The 19,076-nt window shown below is 33.9% G+C and overlaps 1 protein-coding gene across 1 annotated transcript in view; it reads left to right on the top strand.

Annotated features, from left to right (window-relative positions):
• The window catches only part of LOC111041995 (protein PF14_0175), a 42,891-nt gene that overhangs the window by 906 nt on the left and 22,909 nt on the right, over window positions 1–19,076 (top strand).

Genomic DNA, 19,076 nt, shown 5'->3' with positions numbered 1-19,076 from the left:
TTTTTTTTTTAATATTAAAATTTAGAACGCAGTGTAATGAATATATATATATAATATAGAATAAAACAATAATAGTATTGAATTATGAAAGACATTAAAATTAGAAGATACATTTGATTAACGAAATATTATTTATTTATTCTGAAATATTATATTTTTCTGACTTTTTCACCTGTTTCAATAGCTCTGGTTTTCCCATAGCGTACGTATGAAATTCGACGTGAAATTCATGGTTTTAGAATACAAATATAATTTTTATAAAAACATAATTTATTATAATTATTGGTACTAATATTATTTACACATAACCGGGACTTTTGTAGGGTCTAGTGGGACGACCGGGACAGAAGTCATGAACTGGTGACATGTCCCGGTGTACCGGGACGTATGGCAACCCTATTCTAACGTCACACCGACGGGCATGTCAATACTCTATCAATGTTTTACATTAGGAAGTATTATCCACGTACGCACGTCTTTTGCCCTCTGTGATATTATTATTTTTCTATTCCTCTTCTTGTGTGTATATAGCACCCTCCACTCCTTCTAACTGTATTCATCTCCGTACCTGCTGCCACTAAGTCGTAAATGTATATTTAATATTATAATTTCCCCCCCTCCGCCGATGATATAATTATAATATAATATATTTATATACTACTTATATAGTTACAATTTTACAAATTACAATTTATACATACTGCGTATTTGCGTGTATTATTAATGTATTATTATATACATTGTTGTACTTGAACGAGCCCGACGATGACGTACATGTTCGTGATTTTCTATTTGATTTTTTTGCAAATCTTTGACGCCGCATACTGTTGCAATAATATTTACCATATACTCATGTGAATAAAAATATTTATATAGGTACGTAAAACTTAAATAATACTCGCGAAATCTGAATCGAACAATAAGAAATGACAGACAAGAGACGTTTATTATTATTATTATTATTATTATTATTATTAAGGAATTAATGAGCCCGCGAGCGTGTTTGAATACCTACCTATATATTATATTGTAATTCTTTCGAAAATAATATAATACACGCACTCATAAACAATATCATGTTATTATATTTACCTCTATAAACATATACACAAACACACACGCATATAATATATACTCGTACAAACACTTTTCTGACTACCGGTAATGCGATTGAATCGTCGCTGTTGCAAGGTTATAAGGTGTGTACAATGGTAAAAATATATAAATGTATATTACATTAAAATTGTACTCATTTATGGTCTGCATACTACGACAAACATCGTTACCTAATTGATTCGTCAAAACTCGGATATTCATATATTTAAGTAAAGAAACTGCCAACTGGAAAATATATACGGTATAAAATATAGATAGGTCATTATAGGTTCCGTTCGAGCAGTTTTTTTGACTGAAATGTTTAAAGTTTGAACGATTTCCGTAGAAATATCATATGATAATATTGCATGCGTTTTTCGTTGATAACATTATAGGTCGCCCTGCGTGAATTGCAATTAGTTCCCCCGGGCGTTTATCGCAATTAAATACACAACTGCAGCAAAACACACAGGAATTACTTATATATTTATCGCTGTCAGTAAAAAAGTTTTAATAAAGTCGAGAATGATGTGTTTTCGTATTGACATTGTGTAATATTTAGAAATATTTGGAAGAAAACAATCTCATATAACCGACTCTCGTTTCTGGAGTATAATATTGTTATATAGGAATTTAATATTTGTATTATATTATGTACGACAAACATAAATCGTTTTCTCGAGTGATACGGTATGTATAGGAAAATATTTCATAGAAATAACTATCGTTTGATAAAATAAAACCAATACATAATAGACAAGGGTATATTGAAACTTTTAAAAAAAATTATGCTAATTAAATCGCGAGCATTATGATGAGCTGTTGCCCATAATATGTATCATTACGTTCGGGTTATTGAAATTGATATTGGGGAATTCTAGTTACTATAAATCATACTTGAACATTCGTGGAAAACATACTTCTGCGAATTCAGAAACCCCAATCGTGAACGAGGTCGGTCCCGGTCACCTCACGGGAAATGATACAGGTCGCTCGAGGACATCGGTGTGGGAGCTGCTGCAGCAGATCGCGGTTGACCACTTGACCGTGGTCGCGGCGACGTCGTCGCCTCGGGGTGACCGTATACCAGACACAAAAAATTCGCAATAACGGTATAAGCACTCCGCCGTACATAAAAAACCTATCTATATATTTTATATTATAATTTGGGTTATTTGAACAGTCCAGACTGTATGGGTGCATGACGAGACACGGTCACGGGATTCCCCCAGTCTCGTGAGGTTATTCCGTCAGCAGAAGCTTTATGGAACTATATATACGAAAATAATAATATAATTATATATAGGTACCCGCAATTGGTTTATTTCAGTAATCCATTTAAATTATATAAAAAAAAATGTTTTTATATTAGAGTTTCTACCTATTTCAATTTCACAAAAATATCTATTTTCAAACAATTCTATTTCGAAAATGCCGTGCAGCCGGCAGCAGTTCAACTTTAAGAAATATTTCTTTACATTAATATTACGATATATTATTAAACCTACCTAATAATAGTTAATAGGTTGCACAATTATTGGCAATTCTAGTGCGCGACTGCATAACACGCGAGTCGCATACAATATAATATATCCACTTCTGCTGCTGCAATTGCATTTTTTGAGTAGTCCACAACAGCGTCGGACACTTATTATATAGATATGAATTATACAGCATATATGTTATACCTAATAATATGGCATTAATTAATAATACATACAATGATCTAATGTAATATTAATAATAAAAATAACGACTGACACGCACGATGGACATGAAAACGCATCGTTTTGGAAAAAGAGAAAGAGACAGAAAAATCGTGTCATAGATTTGCCGACCCGTCGGTATAGTGAACGAATATTGATTTTTGTATTGTAGATACGTATAATGCACGGGACCGCCGTGGTCAAATATTATGATTTCACGTAACGTCGTGCCCATTAGCCGCCGCCTTATACGGAAATACGCGAAATTATCATTATTTTTCGAATTCAGAAACTCTCGTTTTTGTATACATACCGGAAACTTGACATTGCTCGGAGTAAAACACGGGTATGCGAACGCTCATTTCAAAGAATGGAACAAATGTCCTATTCGAGTAATTTTTTAAAAATGTTCTCGCGTTTTCACTACGTCATATTGTGGAAAATCACTGAGCAACATCGGGAAGGCCACTGTTACGCGATAGCTAGCAAGATAAGCTGTCTCTGTAGAGGACGTACAAAGGTAGCTTACGATTCTATAATTGTCGGACTATGCGGAGAATATAGGTGACCAGGTATATGCGTTACCAAGATCTTTGTTTATTCTAACTACGCCACTCGTTATTGTTTGCTGCTGCTGTAATACCGCGTGAAGCCATGTCCGGTGGATTTCCTTGACGTGATAAATAATTTAATAATCGCCGCGCATTAGAAACGTTATTATTGTTAGAGGTCGTCCGAACTAATTAATTTGGCCTAATATTAAAGTGCACATATTTATATATACGAAGGTACACTGCATAGCAACCCATTCCACAACGCAGTGATTGCCCAGGCAAATCGATAGTAGTTCTTCGAGAAATTTATATTTTGTATGCTTACATAATATACATATAATAATAATTATACCCACTTTTCGTATGTGGCGCAATGTTATTATATTCCTTAGTAAAAATAATCATTATTATTGTATATTATTTATTAATTATTATTTTTTGATTTATGGTCGTAGGACGTAGCTTAATGTATACGAGTATATTGCACGTTTTAACTCTTAAATCGATTGTCAGAAATGTGCGCATCAATTACCACAGCTATAGTTTTTTTCAGCTCTCCGTATAAGTGGAGTTTCTCATTCTTAAGAGTTAAGAGTTTATTGTTTAAGACTATATAGTAAAAATGTATAATATTATTTGGCTTATGCGTACACACGCTGTATAATATACACCACTCCGTAAACTGAAATAATTTAAAATAAATATATAATATCTTGAGTTAATAATTAAATAATTGCCTCACCACTAATGTTCTGAATAATATTAATGAAAATTAACGTTTTAAAAAATGGTCAATATTATTATTCTAAATATTTAAAGTTGCACCATTGCATGTGGTATTATGTGTACGGTGATAATTTCAAAAGATAATTCTCATTATACATTAAATATTATGGGTATTATATATTATAATACCTGTCACCTACTCACCTCGTTATGACTAATAGAGTAACACGCGAGTGGGATCGTTTGAATTTTAACTATATTTTTCCATTACCAGTTATAGGTATCTAAGTATTGGCCTTATTTTTTCCAAGTCCCGCGGAAACGCGCGTATTATGAATACGAAATGTATAATATATATTGCCTGTAGTTTGTTTGAAATTGTATCCAACGATGAGTGACTGCAGTAGAAGCCCGCGATTTTCCTTTTTGTCTGCGCACCCGGTGCAACTGCAATATTTCTGCACCGACACTGACACCACTAAATAAAACGCATTGTTTTATAGGTGCATTAATCATAACATCCGATGGAAAAACCGCGTAAGAATTACGTATATAGGATGTATGTGCACTGCAGATGCATACAACATAATATGATTGCGAATTCGAAACATAAATAGTACTATTATAGAAAACCTCTTCTTCACTTTCCCGCTCCTCGGACCCCGTCCAACATGATTGTTGTGCGTTATCGTCCGCGTCGCGTTTTATCGGACACCTGTATCTGATTCTCCGATATATATTCTCACGGACCGCAAAAAGCACGCGGTGCTCGATACGTGCCACGCATACGTGTGAAATCTTATATTATGCATATACGTCATATAGGTATAAGCTACAGGAGGAGAGCATACCTAAACAGAAAAATCGGTATGATATTATATTTATTATATTATATATCTTATTAAGTACGCCGTCGAACACCGCGATATAATATATAGGAACGATTTTAGCATTCAGGCGGTGCGAGCGATCGTCGTCCATTCATCGCGTACCTATATTATATATACATTACACATTATATACCTTTAAAGCTCATAAATAAATAAATATATATATATATAATTTAATGTATACGTCGACGACCCTCCCCTCTCATCCAGTGTGCACCACCCCATCAATCGTCTGGCGGGACGAGAAAAAAGACGTTTTGAAATGTTCTCTAGTAGTACGCTATCCATCTCCTATAAAACCGCTATTTCATCCTGACTTCTGGCAGCCTACCTACCCTCTGCTGCTGGTTATAACGTCATTCCTATACATTCGTTTGCTATCAAAAGTCCATTTCGTTCAGCAAAGTATAGACAAATTGTAAGACCAATATTATTACCTGATGATTCTGATGCTAAAAAATGTATTTAAAAATGTTCAAACATTATTCATTGTAATATTGTAAACATCATATTATATGATTTAGGTATATGATAGAATATTTAAATCGGTAAACATCTATAGTTTATCCATTATAACACAGAGACTATTTATTCTCAACTTTGTAGTTCTGTATAGTTATCCTTCTGCAGCTGATCCTTCTATCCGTTTGCAAGCTCGTCACCACAAAAAAAATCCAACAATTTTATTTGGCAGGCAGAATCGAAATTGAATATATTTGCACGTTTCTGTGCCATTCGACGGTCAAATACGCTATCATCAAAACAACAATCGTGATCCGAACGTCCTACAATTTATTAGGTATTATAATTATAGCTGTCTCGGTCGTCGTCGTAATGTGTGTATTAAATATATGAATCGATCGGTCAATGTAAACAATTATTCACGATTTTAATTGCCTCGTCTGGAAATTGTTGTTAATATATGCCGTTTAATTGTGTGTCGCAGCAGCAGCGTGTGTCTCTCGTCGTTATTTAATAATCGCAACTAGCGGATACGTCATTCACGCGCACGATTTCAATAATATTTCTTTGGCCACACTATTACAGCGACAAACGTGTAGTTCGATTTTTTTCGGTCCGAATGAGAAAATAATTGTCTATTGTTATAATAATAATATAATGTTGTAAAATATATTATACTTGCGTGATTTTAGTCCTTTAGTGACTATAGTGAAAAATATGTTACATTGATAATTTTAAGTAATTATTGCTTTTATATCCTTTGATATTCGTGTATTTGAGAATCTTTATTTTAATTGAGAAAGTATGAAAATGTAATTAAACATATGGGTAGGTACCTACTGTAGGTATAAATTATTATAGGTACAGCGCGAGTATAGTCTAGGCTAGTCTTATTATTATTGTTTTTAATAGGTACACATTTCCGTTAATCTCGGTGGCTATACAATATACATATATTATGTATAGTGTATACCTAATATGTTTTAATTTTTTTAATTTAAATTTTACCAAAACCAGAATTTGAATAAAAGCATTAGTAAAGCGAAAAATTGGTCAAGCCGCATGCATGATAATAATATTTATCAATGACCAGTTTTCCTTTGACCTAACTCGCCAAACCACTCGGTCCACTGGTCAGCAATCTTTCTCGGTCGTATATTATTACAATATCGACAAATGATTATTATTGTTATATAACCATTATAACCAGCAACGGTACATTTTATCACCATGTATTTAATTTTACCTCAGTTTATGTATATAATATAATATATACACGTTTGTATATCGCTGAGGGTAAATCCAACCGGTAATTATATTATTTATTATTTAAACGAGGAACTTTGCAGCGCGCGCATAAACACATCAATTACCGTTGTAAGCATTCATTTTTTGTATTGTACGTAAATCAGTCGTTATGTATGTTTTTTTTTTATGAATGCATGACTCCACAAAAACGCGTTCCCGTGTATATATTATGTATGTATATACTTACTACTATAAGTATATAACGTATACAGTATACACTCGAGCATAATATATTAATATATAATATTATGTCGGAACATCAATTATAAACCGAATATAAAAAATTGTAATAATAAACATGAAAGTACCGTTTTTTCCTCGTGTATTATAGTTTTAAACGAAAAACTCTATATAAGTATATATACCGATGTTATAGTATATAATATAAACTACGATAAATTATACGACTTTATTTATAAATAAAACAAAATCGTGCAACCGTTCGGTACCTATATAGGTATATTATATTACATGTATCACTCTGCATACCTATAGTTCACATAATATTATTATTTTATCATTATAATTTGTCGCTACCGAACTTTTTTCTTGTTTGAACTTTTATTCGCTCCGTAGTGTATATGAACCGAAATGAATTTAACACAGACGATTGATACGTCGGCTGCAGCAACGGCGTCGGAGACTTTAACGGCCGTCGAAATCGCTGTTGAATCGCCGCATTGCTGCAACGTATAAAATATATTACTTAAATGCACTATGCCAGCAAATAATAGCGATGCGATCATACTATTATTGCTCTATCCGTCCATCGCGATCGGTGCATTTCTCGCGTGGTGACAGTTCACATATATACGGGTTTTTTCACATAGGTTCATTTTATATTATATATTATACATAATATTACATATAGGTAGGTATACAGCAACACACTGCAGCAGCATGTATATACGCACGCGTGTAGAGGCGATCGCTCGGCCGACCGAGATAACCAGTTATTCTGGGAAACTGGTCGCGGCACTTGGGTATTTTTGCGCATTGTCCTGCGAGTATATAATAGTAATAATATGTATACCTAGGAGACTAAACAGAAAAAAATATTTCTAAAAAACGACCGGTTTGTTCACGGGACTTGCGGTGAGTTATCATCATCATTATTATTATTTTTATTGTTACTATTATTATAATTACTGTTGTTGTACCTGTGTGTATTGTAAATTATAAAATTAAAATTATATAAGATATTCAAACCTTATGCAAAATCTCTGGAGTTAGAGATTAGTCAACGGGTTCTTATTTCGGCCACGAAAAATCAATTTTACAAAGAAGATGATCGTCAAAACATTGACAATACTTGTATCGATTTTCCTATAATTAAATGTAAATGTATAATTTAATTTAATTATTGCTTCGACAATAAACAATGTGTGAAATAAAAATTAGCATCTCACTTTTTTGTCTGTCGTAACATTTTATGTTTCGATTTCATATTGACTATACTTACGAGGATACTAGAATAATACCTATATAATATTATTATACTATACATGGAAATGTATTGTGGGCAACGGGTGCTAACCTTTGATGGACGGTTAGTAATATCTCTGAATTAAAATTGTATTTAATAGTCAATAAAATATTATTGTGGACAAAAGTAATAAACTGAAATATTCAGCTGTTTTCTAAAATAAAATCGAAATACCCACAACTTACACGATGCAATACACACAATATTATTGGTGAGCTTAAACATATTATTTGAAATATTTTATTTTGTCTATATAGTTGTCGAATCGTATTTTAATGAATAAAGGGGAGAACCTATACTGTCATCCGTTTTATATAATAGGTAATCGAAGGGTTTTATAAAATTTACCAACACAATTTGTACATATATCATGGTGTCAATATTATACTCGCGATGTATTATAAACGCAGCTGCAACATAATGCAGAAGTAAAAATATTACCATACATTTTAAGTGACGTGTAATGCCCATACATATTGAAGTAACATACGCGTGTAGCGATAAACAATGAACAAATCGTAATCACCATTAGGCATTAATTTATCTCGACTTATCGGTAGGTAATAAATTAAAACTTTGGGGAATAGGAATCGCAGATATTCGGTTACCCGTTACCTTGTACATATTATACTACCTACAGCGATGGTGGTTGTAAACGAAGCTTATCTCGGAAATCACCTAACGTCACGTAGGTAGTAGGCATCCATAATATAATATGTGTACAAATGGCCACAATACCATATAAAATAATATTATTTAATTTAAAAACAAAAAACGGTTAGAACATATACATTTATATAGGTACAGAAATCAGTTTTAAATTTTAACCAAACCTACCCGAGGGCATGATAATATTGTGCAGTCGGTCGTCTTAGATGTACGAAAATTGTTTAATAATATGATATTCTTGTGTAATAAACGCAAAGCGTCTGCACTCTGCATGTATAGATATATATTATTATAAACGTCATATTATTATAATATGTGTTATCGTCGAAAGAGTGCGAGTGCAACGGTGGTGTGTGAGGAAGGCGTGATGGGAGTATGGGGGAGGTGTGAGAATTTCGAGAAACGATCCGACTGTAATTAATTAATATTTAATAACACGCATTTTAAGCGGCGGCGGTCGATCGATCATTGGAGGACCCGACGGCGTTTGGCACACAAGAGAATATTTTTTATTTCGTTTTTATTTTTATTATTTTGTTGGTACATAGACACGTGTGGCCGCAAACTCGAATTTCGTGTTAATATAACATTATAATATATATAACGTACACGAGTATGATTCGCTCTAGGCTCAACGATGCGCATCGCTTACACTTTTACATGACGTCAGGTATGGGATACACTTACTATACACATTATCAGGTACTAAACATGACGTGCATCGACCGAGGAAAAAAGAGCAATATCCTATATAGTATTAGATTCATTTTCCGCTTCCTCCGCGGTCGACCAACTATTTTATATACATCTATATTATATTATATTATATTATATTATACAATAATGTGCTCGTAGGAATCTCCGAGAGATTACGCAGCACGAAAGAACCTCGAATCCTGATAGCGATTCTATTGATAAATAATACATTAAATAGAAATATATAATACATAATGCCAGAATAATAATATAATATTTATAAATTTATATTATGCATATGTACGATCGTTCCATCTACAAATTAATTTAATGTGGTTTTGTCAAAATTTGAACTTAAAATACTCATAAAAAATAATATTGTTCCTATAAGTGTCGTTTATATTTTTAAATAGATAAAATTAAAATCCCCAAATGACTGAAATGTTACAGTTGTGTTTAGCCAATTTAAGCGAAGACGGTCTGAAAAGTTTAGCAAACAATTTATTTAATAAAGTTTATCAAATTTTTTTCTCGATAATTTTCAATTTTGACCTCCCGAAAGTACCAAACAGGTCTAATTTTCTACCAAAAATCTCCATCGAAGTTGATGGTCAGACAATTTTTTCTACTACTTATAGTATAGTTTTTTATAGAAAAGTTGAAAAATTGAACTGTTACAAGTACCTAACTTAACCGATTCAAACGTCTGAAATTATTAGACTGGACAAAATCAAAATCAAATTGTAATCATTAATAATTCTTAAACTCCTCACAGTTAAAAAATCTTGCGTACTAAGTACTATATACGTATATGTCATTACATGGCATAAATTATATAATATGGATAAATCATAGCTCGGGAGTTCCGCAGTAGACTACCGACTGCATATGCGCGTATATAGGATCACCGATATCTACGCCGTCAAGTCCAGGGTCGGGGCCGACTTCACTTACTTCAGCGGGTTCACTGACCATCGCTTGTCCCGCGATGCATAAATAGGTACTATAGATTGTACTCACATTTTTATTCATCGCCACCCTTCTGCACCACCATAATAGAACGACGAGTAAAAAAATCATTGCACCTATACTACCTACAGCGTTCATGACGCTATACGACTATATATTTTATTATAATATCAAACTTGTATTATAATTTATAAGTTAGGTAAGGTTTAAAATGTTTTTTCATCGTTTATTTACGGTTATTTTTATTAAATTTTTCTCCGCTTTTATTTATAGAAGAAATGATATGCGAACGACTCACTCGCTCGACCGGAATCGATGAGGACAGGTTTTTCGTCACTCCCGAGAATATTCGTATGGGGTCTAAAAAAAAAAAAAAATAAAAATAAAAATACCGAATTCCCATACACGGACCCATCATCGTATAATGATGTACCGAGCTGCAGGCTGCATCCCAAGAGTAGTCTCTGCTGTGTAATATAATATACGTTTAAAGCATTATTGACGATGCGGATTTTCAAATCGTATCGGTCGTTCTCGTCGTATTTATTCGCCAGGTACCCATATATTATATGATCACTCCGACGAACGTCGTTCAAATCGCATCTCATCCACCGGTAATCGTACGCGAGCAGAATTTTTTTTCCTCTCTCTTCGTCTCACCGCCAGCCGGTAAACGACGGATCGTCGGAAAAACAATGAAGTGTTTTTTTTCGTAGTCTCCGCAACTACTACAAGCACAACATCGCTGCAGTATTGTACCACTTCGACTGTGTAAAATATATTTTATAATACCTATATACATAGCATAATAATACATAGACGACGCGTGCGTCACGTCGACGCGACAGCCACAAATCAATATAACGTGACCGTACGGCAATACAGTGACGGATTGTCGAACCTACCCATACCTATAATATATTATTATATCACTCGTGCACATAAATAAATGTGCGTGTAATATATAAGTATAATAGGTGGTATGTGCGCGATGCCGACGATATCGTCGCGGCAACAAATTACTTCGGGACTGCGCGGACGTCAATTGTCTCGGCGGCGAGAATCGTTCGCATAATAATAACAACGTATATTATGTTATATAAATATATCGCAATATATTATTATTATTATACATGTACGTACTGTGTATGCGTTCGCAGCTCGTAATGAAAAAATAATATACCACGATTGCGTATAATATATTTTTTATACGTACCAACTACGTATTATTTTTTTCATTTCGTCGACCCGCGAATCCGTATACATAAATGAATAAATATTATATGCGGACTTTGAGGTATATTAATATATACTTATTACATAGTATACACACACAAACGAGGACTCATAATACGTTATACGTATAGCACCTATATATCCGCCAAGTAACGAGAATTAAACGTTTTGTACTTGAATCTCCAGCAATCGTCAAATTGAAGTTTATACATAAATATACTCATTACAATAACATGATGCTTGAGTCCTTGGATCCCGCGTCTGGGAATGAAAAATCAATTTTTATTTTTTCATCTCGGCGAGGAAGAGGAGGAGTCATTACATCCGCGGCGATATATTGTCTATACAATTATAATGATACGCACAATACGTAGTAACACGTGTATCGTCCGATTCCCGAAATTCTGGAAGTTTGTTTTTTTTTCTCCGTTAAAACGATTTACGTATAAATCCTAAAATTATGGTATTATTATAAAATATTTATATATAATAACTAAGAAGCAATACAATAATGTGCAATTAATTAACGCACCCTTAACACGGCCGATTTTCGTCGATTTATGATGATTAAGTACCATAATGTCTAGATGGCTAGATCTTCGTGTATCGGATTCATTGATGATTATGATGTATCAAATTGCGTTTGCTAACAATATTGCTCTTTACATCCTCTGCTGGTTTGATGAGAGAGTTCGCCGCGGTTTATACACCTATATTATTATAAATAAATCGTATAGGCACGTGATAATATGTCAAATATAAATGCAGTATAATATAAAAAGTCAGAACGTACTGAAACGCATCGCATAGGTATACTTAATAATAATAGTGTTATCAATCCGAAAACGACGAAGGGCATTGTCACAGGTCGATAGTTTACCATCTAAATTGGTAGGTGGATATACAGCTAATAAATACCTGCGGGGCTGCGGTCGACTGATGTGTGACGAACGTTAAGTTTGTGGCGACTGGCGAGACGGACGGCCGATAATCGTTTTCGCGTGAAATCCGAAATATAATACTATACAAATATTAGGAATATTACATAAGTAATCCTTCCCGTATCCGTGGACTTGACCGAACCATCATATTATATATACACATAGTATATATTTCGGCATTCCATCCACACCGTCCGAAAAATAATCGCCCGAAAATTCTTTTTAAATAAAACTTAATGTACCTCCTAATGGTGACGGAATCCTGGCAATACGGAAAATCGATTATGGCGCTTCACCGGGTTTGAAATATAGTCTTAACTAACCATTAAGGTCCTGCTGCAGCCGCATACAATAATATAATGGAATAAAGAAGAAGAACGAGAATGACGACGAAGATTTAGAATAGTTTTAGATTTAGATGACGATGACGATGAATGAAGGCATAAAAAATCCCGAGAGTTAGATATATATTATAGTTGCAGGACTCTGCACGCGTCTTCGCATTTTCCTCTGGATCGTCCAAGGACGTTGACAGCAGCATCAGTCGCACGCGCGACCACTGAATTTCGTTTTCTTCTTCGCGGTCTCCGCTTCTGCACGCGCTATCTTTCACGTACCGCCCAGTGAGTATACACACTGGTACAAAATAATATAAATTATAATATGGATGGGTACACGTGTTTTATACCGTTCAGTTACCCAGCCAGAGCCCGTGACCACCGCGGTACGTCGGACGATAAGTAATAATATGATGAATCGCGCTATTCTAATATAATATATTTTACTCGATATGTTAAAACATATTATTTAAATATAAGCACCTACCTATATGGCCTATAATTTTATCGTTTGATACTATATTAAATATAGTAAAAATAAAATTAAATAAAATTATTTTATTTACGAAATAAGAATTATTTACCCCTAGATAATTATTCTCTAACTATTAAGGTATACAATTATTTTGGTCGTTTCTAAACTCTTGTGTAATTACTTTTTACGATAAATCTACATTGCATACCGCTATACCAGTTGATACGCGTGTGTGCGTGTACATTTCAGTAGATAGGTATATGGCCGTTGACTTGAGCAGGAATATCATTAAAAATCGGTTCGGTTTGTCGGCGGTCTCGACACTATTTGAACTCCCGCGTGTAATAATAATAGTAATAATATGATCTCGTGCAAAAACAAACAAAAAAAAAAAAAAAAAATGAAAAATGAAAATGGAGAAAAAAATAAGAGTTAAGCAATGCGGAACGAACGCTGACGATTGGTGCTCGTGTCCATGGGAAAAAAAAATACACAACAATACCGCTTATAAACGTACACGCGGCAGACCACTGTTTCTATATACACACACACTTATATACATAGGTATACTGTATAGCATTATTATATATGTTTTAATATACCGTGCGGATTGGGTCACTGCACTTGTGCGGCGGCGGCGGGACAACGGAAGATATCTGCACATCCTCATATAAGGAAACCCGACACCGTCGTATGGTATTTTTTTTTCTTCTCCATCCACCCCGAGGAATTTTCTCCCCCTCCACATACAGTCGTATAGTACTAGAATAGTGTATAATAATATGTATTTTATGTTCGTCGTGTACATAATTTTTATCGCTTTTTAATCGATATGTTATTTTCGCTTGGTATACGATGCCCCACGAGTAGTCTCGAATACGCAGTGTATTATACCCTACCTATTCATACTTATTATTTTTACGATTCGCGATGTTTACTCGCGAAAATTGCCGTGAAGATGGGGAGGGGGGATTTCTAGCTGGCTGAGCTCACCGGAGTATAAAGTGTATTAAAATATAATTGTCATCAACCAATTTTGATGTAGATGTTTTCGTTTCCACGACATGTCGGCTATTACATAATAATGTCTTCCGGACCTTGAAAAGTTCATTTAAAATATGAAGTAGTTCACATGAGCATAAAATTAAAGTTCATGAACTCTCTCGTTGCCGCAGAAAACAAACTCATTATGAATAGATAAGCCATTTTTAATCCACTAAGACATTTTAAGAATGACTCCTCGCTGAAAAAAGAATGTCGCATCGTCACAAATTGTACTGACTCTATTTAATTGTAGCACTAACTATATTATAATATAACAACAAACTAATTTCAAAAACCAATAATTTATTCACTATTTAAAAATAATAACTTAATATATTACTGAAATCGATTTACGATTGTTGTTTTGTTGACATCATGTTATAACTCCTATATATTACAGATCGGTGCATAACATAAGTAAAATATGCAGGTAAATATTTAGATATTCTAAATATAGTACTACAACAACAACAAAATATAATGCACATCACCCCTCGAGGCCGTGCCACGGGCCATCGTCGTTATTGATGGCGTAGTGGCACGACGTCAAGGCGGGCCGATAAGAAATTTATTGCATACCTACTAGTTCGGAATATAACATTATAATGTATTATGTTTTGTACTATATTAATATGTTTATTTGATAATAATTGTATTATGTGTGTAGACCAAGCAGTTCATACGCCTTACATAATATTAATTCGTGATCAATAAAACTATAATAGGAAAAAGTTCTAGTTATAAGTAAATTAAATTAATCTATTTACAACAAATTGTCAGTTTTCAACTACAGATGGTTGGTATTACGTTATTTGGAGATCTGATATTTTTTGCATGGTTTCCCGTAAGAAACATAATATGGTGGCGTTTAATCCAAGTATTTTTCCAACAGACGAAAAACACCCAGACAGTAGATACTATATAAAATATAATACATGACGTGTGCATACTGAGCTTCTTACGTACACACACAAACACCGAGACACATTAAATATTACCATTTAACGTATTATCATCTCATACGATCATCGCATGATGGTTTTAGCGTTTTCGGTGTATAAACCGATGTATGGGTATAAATATATATATATGTATAATATATACGTGGAACACGTTTCTCTATATATAGATAGCTGGTACTACACAATATGTGGTATATGTGTGTAATGTTAAACTCTCGAGTAGAACGCTAGTTTATCTAGAAAAAAAAATAAGCGTTTCGGCCAAAACGAAAATCGTTAATTTATTTTGTTATTTTTTTTTTGCGCTGGACGAATTTACGACGACAGCACAATGATTCGTATATGCATTATAATTTACAATACAATATATTATACGAAAATCTTACGATCTAGGATTTAATATATTATATTGTAATGCATTATGTAAATATGGAAATTAAATTTGGCGCGCGTGCTAATAGCCACATATCACAATAATGCATTTACATTATTATATGTAAGTACACATGTGCATGCAATATAGGTACACTAATACACTGTATATACAATAATATATAATACCACACACGTAGGAGTAGTTTCTCAGTCCCCTCTCGGTCATACTCGGTGTGTCCGTCCGATTAAAATGTCTCTCGCCGAATAAAACAATACGCGATAATCATATTTATGTGCAACACTTTCGGACCTAGTAATATTGCTCGTGTATTAAGTATCATCATTAACCTTTTAGTGCACAAATTCCATTATTTGATATTTACGTCTATCACTCTCTCAGTCCTCGGATACAATATAAAGAGAAATAAATAAAAACCCAACCACCGACGACGTGACGCAGACATCTACAGCGCTTTAAGTATATACCGTAAACCTGTACGATACCCATTACCCGGTACTCACCGTATATTATACATATCATCGTGTGGTCCATGATTCAAAATGTATTTTATCGTCGTCACCGAGAGATGGCTTGAGCACGAGACCACCGAGATGAACCGTTGGAATAACGGGACGAATATGTCGAAAGAAAAAAAAAAATTTAAGTCCGCACGACGTCCGTTTTCTTTCGAGTTTCGATCGAAAATTTGTCGAATAACCGCCAAAGGCAATAAATAACATTATAATATCATAATATATTATCACGTTTTCGTGAGTTACGAGACTGCTGCAATGTACATATAAGGCGACGTATCGATTGTTCCCTCCCTCTGCTCAAACCATTTTTTTTCTGAATCGATTTATGAATTCATCGAAAAACAAACATAACGAATTCTGTTGCAAGAAGATGTTTCTTTTCAAATTTTCCAACTGCAGTTTTTTAGAAATCATCGTGAAGTAAAAACACCGTTGACTATGATAAAGTCTATCAAGGATTTTAACAAAAAGTTGACTGTATTGAAAGGTTCTCGTCCGTTTTTTGAAAACATGTCGTTACATGTCATTACACCCTTCTCATCTTTTACGATCTCGACTTGGTATGACAGTGACTCTGGTTGTTAGACAACGATCAAAAAGAAACGCGTTAAAACAAGTTCAGTTTTTGTTTTTCACGAACACGAATTATATGTTATTCGGGTGGTCGCCTGCCGCCGAGACGACGACCTTGCCGGTCGGCCTACGGACGGCGCCTATTAACGAGGTGTGTATTATATATATATATGGTACACCGTCGGATAGAAAAACGAAAGCAGAATCAATTGTCCTCCCGTAAACGGACGGTTGTCGTAACTCAGACGTAGAAAAAAATATATATATATCATAAAATAAAGAAAAAAAAACCATCGTGTACCGCCGACGACGAGTGGGTTGAGCGCCGAAAACAAGTGTTCTCGATATATTATATTACGACGGCGGCGACTAAACAGGTGGTTTTTTCTACATATTATTTTGTTATACGTTTATGTATAACATATACATGCTTAGGTACCCACGCACGCGTGCCCATCTTTACGTACGCACGTTTATAGATAATACCTATAAAATACGCTATTTACGACACAGCAAACCTAATTTACGTAGATATTATTATAAAAATATATTCTATTTATAGTATAGAAATATTTACGATGTGATATTATTAATAACTATCGTTATTTTGTGCCTTGTGGGCATCGAACATCCAGTTTTGACAAGTCTCGCGATGGGGTTACGTTTTGGGGATAACCAGGAAAATAAAGGTGCACGCCCCAAACAGCGTCGTAATGCACATATTATACACCTACATGAAAAATAATTTACATAATATTATAAGTAATAACATTCGAGTTATACCATCAGCTAACAGCTATCTAATATAGTTTACCTACCACCTATGTCGTTTCCCGTATATGCCTATAAAGTTGCCTCGATGACAGATAATCTTGAATAATCCAGGTCGAACCTTCTTAAAACGACTTTATAGTCTTTTCAATTGCTCCAAACGATGCCAAAATTCATATTAACAATGAAAACAGTAGTTTTTAAGTTTTTTAAGTATCCGGAAAACGATGAAATCGATGTTGACTTTGATTGACCCGACGGGCTATAAATTATAATCATAAATCATCACCATTTTGAGAAAAATTGTTCGTAAAATGTTTAACTTCATAGCCATCGGGTACGTACTAATACGTATAATAATAATACTGTGAGCGAGGAAACTATAAATAAAAAAAATAGTATCGTCTCGCTTGAAAATGTTCAGTGCTAATACAATATTAAGTATATTATGAGTTAATATGCATATTGTTATAATAGTATATACCTATATATAAATATAATTTTAAATCGGATTTCAAACGGTGCATTATAACATAAAATGTTGAATATACGACTCCGGCGACGAGGTTCCATTTCGGTTCCGGCAAGACAAATATTAAACCAAACGCATTATAGGTCCTTACGGTTTACGATACAACATTGTAATCATCTTTCATCTCGTGCGATCGTGCACCTATACACATTATAATATGTACCTAATGCCTATAAACGCTCGCAAAAAAACGCTGCACGAACCGAGGACACGCGCAATTACGTTTAAATTGAAAATTTTAAGCCGGATTTCCAAGCACACACGAATATCCAATTTTCTGCTTCTTCCGTCAATACATATTGTTATTATTTTTCGTTATTATAGTGTCGTCGTCGTCGTTGCCTTCGTGTTTCTGTATGGGCAATATTATAATATGCAACAACAATTATAAACAACACATGTGATGGTGAGAGAGTTTAAGGACCTCGGTTTTTCTCGAATCATTAAAAGTAGAAAAAAATAATAATAAACAGGCGCTGAACTATTATGTTACTTATATATATATATATTGAATAATATGCGAATGGGTACGTTTAAAAAAAAAATACATAATATTATGATCGTGTACGGTGTACCTACGGGAGAGAGCAGTACCAATATTATATTAATGTTTTTTTTTTATGTTTTGCCTCCGGACAACGATGCATTCACGGTTCACTACCGTGGTTATCTACCATGTCATAACGAGACTAATATTATCGCATAATATTATTATTATTGTATAATACCAT

This window comes from Myzus persicae, unplaced genomic scaffold (assembly GCF_001856785.1).
Source record: "Myzus persicae strain clone G006 unplaced genomic scaffold, MPER_G0061.0, whole genome shotgun sequence".
Taxonomy (NCBI): Eukaryota; Metazoa; Arthropoda; class Insecta; order Hemiptera; family Aphididae; genus Myzus; species Myzus persicae.
This window is presented reverse-complemented; position numbering and strand designations above follow the sequence as displayed.